The sequence below is a fragment of the Suncus etruscus genome, chromosome 3, assembly GCF_024139225.1.
Source record: "Suncus etruscus isolate mSunEtr1 chromosome 3, mSunEtr1.pri.cur, whole genome shotgun sequence".
In the NCBI taxonomy this organism is placed as follows: domain Eukaryota; kingdom Metazoa; phylum Chordata; class Mammalia; order Eulipotyphla; family Soricidae; genus Suncus; species Suncus etruscus.
In genome coordinates, this window is record NC_064850.1 from 73524083 (window position 1) to 73533776 (window position 9694).

At 34.9% G+C, this 9694-nt stretch overlaps 1 non-coding gene across 1 annotated transcript; it reads left to right on the forward strand.

Annotated features, from left to right (window-relative positions):
• Positions 1-3247: 3247 nt before the first annotated feature.
• LOC126005229 (small nucleolar RNA SNORA51) lies at positions 3248-3377 on the forward strand. Its single transcript, XR_007494398.1, has one exon. It is a non-coding gene; the product is annotated as a small nucleolar RNA SNORA51 (small nucleolar RNA).
• Positions 3378-9694: the final 6317 nt, after the last annotated feature.

Genomic DNA, 9694 nt, shown 5'->3' on the forward strand with positions numbered 1-9694 from the left:
GTGATGGATGATGTGTTTATATAGATAAAGGTATATAAAGAAATAACTGCCTAGACTGCAAAACCTGAGAACTTATTTATATAACTGATTATTTATATAACTGACTTTACCAAAGGCAAAGTCCAGAAGGTAGATGAAATGGGATTCTGGAATTATGGTGGAGTAAAACATATATTCTGGTGATGGTATGACGTTGGAAATTTATATGTATAAAACCTTACTATGAATGATAGCAAAAACCACACAACCATAGATTTTTTTTAGGTGCAGACACCCCTCCCCCCAAAAGTATGAATACATTTAAATTTATTAACTTTTATAATTCAACTACTGAACTTGTATTTGCTTTCATAGTATTAAAATGGTTCTTAATATATAGTATTTTACCTTTTTCTGGACAATGAATTTAAGCCTCATGGACTATATCTGTGACAGGAGTGACCATATCAATGTATTATTCACATGTGCTCAGAAAGACACTTTACTTGTTTTATAGGAGTTACTCAATTCAATGTGTGCAGTGTAATATTTGTACAAAATTACTTGAGAATTTCTTGACCAAAAATGAGTATTATTTGAAAAATAAAGGAAGTTCTAGGGTGGATGAAATGGGTTGAGGTACAAATGTAGGATTGTAAAAAATGTTAGGCATTTGGAGATGACTGTAATATAGAAGTCAAAATACTTTTAAATAAATAAATACTTTTAAATACTTTTTAATAAATATTTAATTTTATTAATTATAATAAATATTTATATAAGTATAAATTTTGATATTGCATTAATTAATGATAACTAAGTATTTTTAAAATCTATTTATGATACATTTATAATAAATAGATGATTTTTTAATATAAAATATTAATATAAAATTTAATTTATATTAAGTAACCATAGTGATTTTGGATCAGAGTGATAATTGAGTGGATGGAGTGCTTGCCTTGCATGCAGCCAACCCAGGTTGATCTACAAAACCAAATTTGATTTGCTCCTTGAGCACAATGCTAGGTGGAAGGCCTAAGTATGTCTGGATTTGGCACCAAAATCAGCAAGCTGAAAGCATACAGTTCACTCAATTCAAGAAGTTTCATTTAACAGAAGCTTATAAATTTTTAAATGCAAACTACAACATATTGTAAAAATATAAAGAATATGTGATTTGGAAAAAATAAATAAGGTTTTATTTGGAGAAGACATAAAACATAGTTCATAAAACCATTAATTTAGAATAATATTTTAGATATTGAAGATTTAAATAAGTCTTTTCTTAAATTTCAGAGCAGTAATTTCAGATTATCTCAATATACATAACCCAAAAGGAAGTGTACAAAAATATCTTTAAAGTTGAAAACATATGGCAAAATTGTAAAAAAAAATGCTTTGTCTAAAAGGGCAATAGGTTTTAGGAGATCATACATTATTGGGAATTCAAGATAGACTACATTATCAATTGAATAGACTTGCATATCCCAAAACAGACCCTTATATATATTAGTTAATGTTCAAAAAAGGGGCAAAAATTATGAAGTAGAACAAGGAAAGCCTCTTCAACAGCAGATGCTGGGAAAACAGGTTAACTATATGCAAAAATGAGCTCTTACCTTTTTCTAACACCATATACAAAATTCAAATAAAAATATATTGAAGGCCTTGATATTAAAATCCATAAAATACATAGAGAAAAAATTATACAGATTTCACCTTGATATTGAAGCTAAAGGAATATTCAAAGATAAATCACTACTGACGAAGAAAGTGGAAGTATAGACCAACAAATGGGACTACATTAAGTTAAGGAGTTGCTGCACCTAGAAGGAAATGATAACCAGTATAAAAAGATAGCCCAGGAAATAGGTGAAATTATTTAGCCCCACTTATATGATAATAATATCAAAGATAGGTAAATCACTTAAAGAACAATGTATAAAAAATAAAATAAAATAAAATAAAATGAGGCCGGCGAGGTGGCCCTAGAGGTAAGGTGTATCTGCCTTGCAAGCACTAGCCAAGGAAAGATCGCTACCGCGGTTCAATCCCCCCACGTCCCATATGGTCCCCCCAAGCCAGGGGCAATTTCTGAGCGCTTAGCCAGGAGTAACCCCTGAGCATCAAATGGGTGTGGCCTGAAAAACCAAAAAAATAATAAAACAACAACTTTGCTGTAAGCGGCTTCTATCTTACAGCGCCAGAGCGATTTTGGTGAATCCACTTCAGGGAGAGTGGGTTGCCCCAACTGGCATACAGAGAAATATGAAATATAAAATAAATGAGACCACACAGAGCATGTGTGGTCAACACGTTTCTGGCAGGAGTGCAACAAGTTTAATTTTTTGAGGAGGGGAATTTATAGGGGTGAAGTTAGCCAGAGGTAAAGAATGATTGTAATCACAAAGCCTAGAACAACAATAACAATACCTAAGCTATGGGTGTGATTGTAAAAATTCTAAGTTTAAGAGAGAAGGTTACACTCAGCAAACTTACTTCAAATGTAAAATCAGGATTAGGAGGAAGTAGGAAATATCTATAAATTTGATCTTTCTAGGCTGGACTCTATTGTTTTAGAGGTTAAGTGAAGGGAGGAGCCAAATCCCCAAGAATGAGTTTCCCAGTTTCTAAAGGAGGGTCAATAGTCAAGATTTGCATTCTGGTTAAGCCCTTGATTACCAGAAACTGCAGCTGCAAAGAGAAAAAATTTGTCTTTGCTTTTAGGGCTGGCTAGATACAGAAAAAGGTCTCAAATAATCTTTGGTGCTGGAATTTCTGAGCCAAATTATTTAATAGAGGCCATTATTTTGCCTGATATCTACAAAGGAGAGATAGTCAAATACTGGCTGAAAAATGTACTGCCAGGCATCTCTTTGGAAATTCCTCAACAATCCACGCAGGGGAAAAAGGCATCCACAACGGGCCTTTTGAGGAACCCCATGGAGGTTAAATTAGTTCTACCCACTAGGAAAATCTGAGGATATGTCTGGTGGGCTGTGCCCCTCTAAAAGCTTAGGTATGCCCTGGCACAACTTCATTAAAAACAATGGGAGGAAGAGATAAAAAATCTTTCTCAAATAAAAATCTAACAGCCAAGTGTCCTTCCTCCCCATCCCACACTGGTCTGTACTCTATACAGGCTTTCTACTGGGGACACTTGGGATATTGGTGATGGGAATGTTGCAATGGTAAAGGGTTATATATAATATAATATATAATATAATCAAATATATAATCAAATAAAGAAAAATAGAAAAGATAAAGCCTCCCAATGCTTACCACAGGCTGTGTTTTTTACACTGACTATAGTAAAAGGAGGTACAGTAAATGCTCTCTATATACATCTCAAACCAGGCCCTTTGCCTGGTCTGTATTGTGAATGGGAGACAAAAAAAATCTAACAGCCAAAAGGTACATAAAAATGCTTCATATTACCTATTAATTTGGAGATACAACTCAAAAATTTCTGATATTTTACACCACAGAGAGTGATGCGCATCAAAAAGAATGAAAACAACAGTGCAGACATGGATGTGGGGAGAAAGGGACTTTATGCACAGTTGATAGGAACATCCACTTGTTCAGCATTACTGCCAAACAATATCGACATTATTTTAAAAATCTAAGAATTTAGGTTATATTTGCTCCAGCAATTCAATTTTTGTAATAGACCCCCAAGGGGCAATGCAAACGGAAAATGTATTTTCACCTCTATGATCCTGGTAGCAAAATTCACAATAGTTCTATGGTAGGGCTGGAGCCACAGTATAGCAAGTAGGGCATTTGACTTCCATATAGCTGACATGCTTTGATCCCCTGCATAGCATAAGTTCCCCCAGAGACTGCCAGAAATTATTTCTAAGTACAGAGCCAATTTCTGAGCTATACTAGGTGTGTCCCCAAAACAAAAAGAAAAAATAACCAGGTAAATAAACACAATGGAACATTACTTGGTCATAAGGAAAGATAAATTTATGCAATTTGATGCTACATGGAGAGAGTTGGAGAACATCATGCTGATAAAATTAGTAATAGGGAGAGGGACTGAGACAGAATAATCTCTTTTGTATGTGTGCTATAAAGAACCTAACTGTGGAATAATAAATACACAAGGACAATGGGAATAAAAAACATGACAATTTGTATTCAGAAGAAAACTTAAGGGAACTGGAGAATAGGACAGGGAAGGGACATTTTTTGTAGGATAGCATTTAATCAGTAGGAAGAGATATTGCTAAAAGGTGATAAAAGGTTCTTATTTGAAATCCTATTGCAACAACATTTTAAATCAGCACACACAAAAATATTTATGTATACACATATAAGTATACATGTATGTACATATATACATTATCTTTTATTTATATATAAAAGAAGCTGACTGGGGTCAGCAGCAAATGTATTGAGAGGAGGAGCATTGGTGCAGGAAAGTGGACAATTTCCTTGCAAGTAGACAATCCAGGTTTGATTTCTTCACCCCACTTCCCTTCAACAATTCTATAAAAATATAGATAAGTCACCTTCAGATCAATGGAATAGACTTCAATATTATGAGATAAACTTCCAGGTGTTCAACCAACTAATCTTTGATAAAGGGACAAGAAATTACAAAGTAGAACTAAGAAAGCCTCTTCAACAAGTGGTGTTGGAATAACTGGTTAACTATATGCACAAACGTTATATCAGACTTCTCTTTAAAAATATGTACAAGGTCTAATCAAAATAGATTAAAGACGTTGATATCTGACATGTACTTATCTATGTACCATAAAGTACATAAAGGAAAAAAGAAAAATACTCTATGATATTGAAGCTAAAGGTATCCTTAAAGAAGAAACACCAATGGCCAACCAATCAAGTGGAAGCAAAGATAAATAAGTAAGACTACCTTAAACTAAGATGATTCTCCACATCTAACTAAACAGAGACTAGAATACAAAAACTCTCATGTAATGGAAGAAGCTACTCATCCAATGCCTAAGTGGTTATTATCTTAGTTATAAAAACACTGACAAAACTTAGCAAGAAAAAAATCAGCTAAAAATGGAGAGAATAAAATGAACAATCACTTCCTCACAGAAGAAATACAGATGGCCAAATGGCATATTAAAACATTCTCCACATCACTACTCATCAGGGAGATGTAAAACAAAACATTTAGATGTAATCTCATACCACAGAGGCTGATACAAATCAAAGAACAAGAGAAATAAGTGCTGGCACAAATAGGGAAGAAAGGTACTCTTGCTCACTCCTAATGGGAATGTAGAATTGTTCAGCCCTTTTGGAAAATAATACGGATATTCTTTTTTTTTTTTTTTTTGGTTTTTCGGGCCACACCTGTTTGATGCTCAGGGGTTATTCCTGGATAAGTGCTCAGAAATTGCCCCTGGCTTGGGGGGACCATATGGGACTCTGGGGGATCGAACCACAGTCCTTCCTTGGCTAGTGCTTGCAAGGCAGACACCTTACCTCTAGTGCCACCTCTCTGGCCCCTAATATGGATATTCTTACAAAAAACTAGGACTTGTGCTTCCATTTGATCCACTAACACCACTCCTAGGAATATACCATAGGAACCCAAAAACCCAATGTAGAAAAGCCCTCTGCTCGCCTACATTTCTCATAGCACTAGCTGCAATATCCAGAATCTGGAAACAATCCAGATGAATGTGAACAGATGATTGGCTAAAAAAATTGTGGTACATTTATACAATGGAATGTTATGCAGCTGCTGTGAAATATGCTTACAAATGAAAGATTATGGCGATTATTGTTCCGAGTGAAATAAGTCAGGGAGAGGAATAGACATAGAATAATATCATTCATTTGTGGGATATAAAAATATAGTATGGTAATACTATACAGAGTCAATAGAGAAGAGAGGCAGGAGGGCCATTTTATTGTAGGGAGTTTGCCACAAAAGAGCTATTTGTGCAAAGGTAGAAAATAGTTCACTATCATGATAGTTGGGATTGATGCCATTGTAGAACCGGGTGCTGAAATGGAATAAAGTGATATGCTTTGTACTTCTTAATTAACAGTAGTGCAAACAACAGTATCAAAAAGACTGTGTGTGTGAGAGAGTGAGAGCAAGAGAGAGAGCAAGAGAGAGAGAGAGAGAGAGAGAGAGAGAGAAAACACCTGCTGCAGACGACCAGCATCTCTAAGCAGAACCTTCGTAGGGTCTGGGAACCTTTCAGGAGGAGAGAGCGGGAGCACGAGTGGATGAAGACAGAATAATATTGTAAAAAATGAATTACCACACACGATGTATGGGGACTTACGTCTAAAAGACGGAAGACCAATTTTATTTTTCAGCTGATGACATTTTTAAGCACAGGCTCTGGTATGCAGGGTGTCATCAGGGAAAACAAAGAGTAGGAAATCTTCCGGAGAAACATTACAAGGGGGACCAGGCCTAGAATCTACATATCAAATGACTATCCTGTAGGTGAGAAAGAGCCCTGCTAGAGTTGGAGGTGGAAATGTTTTTGGTAAACAGAAAACAGGTTTTACAAGAAACCAGGAGGAGAGAGACAAAAATATTTATGACATTTATATAGTTGCCGGAAAATAGATTTTTGGGGGGACAGAAATAATTGTTTACCATCATAGAGCTAGACTCAGAAAAACAAGCTGCTGGCACCAGGTTATACCAGAAATACGAGTCACAAATAAACTAGCCAGAGGGGAAATTTTGGCGGGCTTTGGTACCGACATTTCTTTGTCTGCAGGAAAGCTGAGGTTGAATTTCTGTAGCGGACAAAGAGACAAATTCAAATAAAGAGAAAATGTAATGTCACAGCCATGTCAAAATTATAGCCAATAATCCACGCAAAGGGTCAAATGATTGACTTCTCTGAATGGGCCTTTTGGCAAATAATTCTTGGGAGGAAGGCAAAAGCCATGTCTGGTGCATGCTTTCTTTATGTGGGGGTAACAAACACCTGCCTCTGACACAGGCAGAAGGAGATTCTGGGTGGGTGGAAGGGAAACTGGAAACATTGGTAGTGAAATACATGCAATGATGGTGCAATGGTGGTGTGCATTCTATAACTGAATCTCAATCATTAACAATTTTTCAGCTATGGTACATAAATAATATAATTATTTAAATAATCACTCAAATCTAGTGTCTCATGGATTGCTTAGAAAGCCTTCACCAACTTTATGGACTCAACCCTGCAGGGCCTCTCACAATATATTTGGTTAATATACTTAATTAAAAACATAAATATCTTGTCCAATTCTGGCAAAGCAGCCTATCCTTACTCATGTTGCCTATGTCTATATTTAGAACTTGGCCCCAAAATCACTTCTCTTAAATGAATACTATGGATACATACCTTTATTTTAATATTTTGACTTTTTTTTTAAATTTTGTTTTTGATGCTCAGGGATTACTCCTGGCTATACAATCAGAAATCACTCCTAACTTAGGGGGACAATAAGGGACACCTGAGGATGAAACACAGTCTGTCTTAGGCTAGCGCTTGCAAAGCAGACCTCTTACCTCTAGTGCCACCACTCCTGCCCCGATATTTTGACTTTTTTATTAGAAAACCATAGAGACATTATCCAGGGGAAAAGGAGAAAAAAATTAATAAATAGAATTAGGTCTCATTATGACATTTGATTTTTAAAGAGTAAAATAGGCAAATAAAAGGGGGGCAGAGATGAATTAATAAATAAACTATCAGCATTGTCAGGAAGTCAAGAGGGAAATAGTTGCCTATAGATGGTTGGATAGTAGAGCATAAACTGAACAATTTATTTATTGGAATAAAGACAAGGGAAGCAATGAGGAACCAAAGGTGATACTTGATAAAATATGTACACAATAAAAAAATTCAAAAGAATTATTAAACATTAAAACAACTCAACTGGGTGCAAACCAACAGACCAATGAGTCTGTTGTAGTTCAGGTACCAGACATATGAAGAACATCTACATGTTCATAATCCTTTACCTGAAAAACAAACAATAGAAACTCAAGCTAAGACAAAACTTTGCAGGATTAAATAGGACTAGTCTTTACTTGATGACTCTCTTAGCTTATTTGTACTATTAATGTGTCCCTTGTCTGAATAACTTAGACACATACATGTGCTTTCTAGGTTGGGATCATAAAGCTGCTAATAGCTGTAATACAAGGCCTGTTGTATAGTCATTATGATAGTTGAATTCTAAGCTATAATTTGGTAGATCTTGTCCTCAAAACTCTATTCTGCTAATGTTACTATTTCTAGATGTGAAATTACATACATTTTTCCTCTAAATATTTTACCTATTTTTCCAGATAATATTCATTGGCATTCTGTTTAATCAATGCATGTAGAGCTATGGAATTTATTTAGAGATGAATAGTGTCACATAAATTAGATCCAGTGTAATTTATCAAGCTTGTTTTCTCTTTTTTAGGTTATTTCTCTGCTTTTATATCACTGTTTATTTGGCATGCATTTATGAGATCATTGAATGTCATATGTACTATTTATGTATGTATTCCTGTGAAATAAATCCCCAGAGGTTAGGCTGATGGCAAAGATATTGACCCATTTTAATTTAGTTAATCAAAGTCAGTTATATTTTAATCATATTTTGATCATATTTTGTAGCCTTATTAATGATATATCCCAGAGCTTTTTACAATACAACATAAAAATCAACTATTTAAACATTTTTGATATTCTGAAGCTGATTAATTTTTCAATTTGTGTTATTCTATAGAAACATTAAGGATCTGTCTCCTGTTTAAACCTTGATAGTCACAAATATTTTATATAAATATATTTTTAAATGTCTACGGTATAAATTATAAATTGCTTTATTTTAAAATCTGGCAATAAACCCACTTTTTAAAATTTTCTATTATGAGAACAAAGATTCAAAGAGGACAAGGTAAAGTTACAGTGGAAAGACAATTACCCATAAACAGAATTCTCAAAAGAAATTTCCTTGCTGACACCTTAATTTTGAACTTTCAGCCAAAGAAACTTAAGAGAAATAGAACAAAACCCATGCACAATTACTTTGTCCCTCAAGTCCCCAGATTGTAGAACATTATAACATTTCTTAGCAGTACACAAAGCAATCTAAAGCCACAACATTTATGTATCTCCTTTAACATTGAAGGCATAGTATTTTTATTAGAGTTACATGCACATGCATATTAGTTTAAGTTAACCTCAAAAGTTTAAGTGGTTTTGTTTTTTAATTATTAGAGTCAAAGTAGCACAGCAAAAAACGGAGTTAAAGTGGCGATTTTTGTTTGCATAGGTCCAGCAAAACATGAGGGACATGGAAAGGAAAAACCTTGGCCTAAATACAGGGAGACCTTACCCCCTGAATTTTTCTGGCATAAGATCAACTCTAGGCTCTAGGCATTCTAGGTTGTCCAACCCAAATCATTGTCTGTAGTGCTAACACACTTTTATTTTTCACACAGTCACTGTTATTGGTGTCAGGTTTTTGTAGTTAAAGATCCTGGAATCTGTACATATCCTACATTGAAGTCAGGATGATGTGAAGCGTCCTCCAGTTTCACCTCACCATCAGAGGTCAATGCAGAAAGGCTGTCCTGAAAGCAGGTCGTTGTTGTTAAGTCTTCTTGGTGTTAAGGGAAGTCTCTTTTAATTAGGTCGATGTCAGAGCAGTTGGCAGGCTCTTCCCTGGTAGAGAATTGCTTCCAGGTGATGTTATAGAA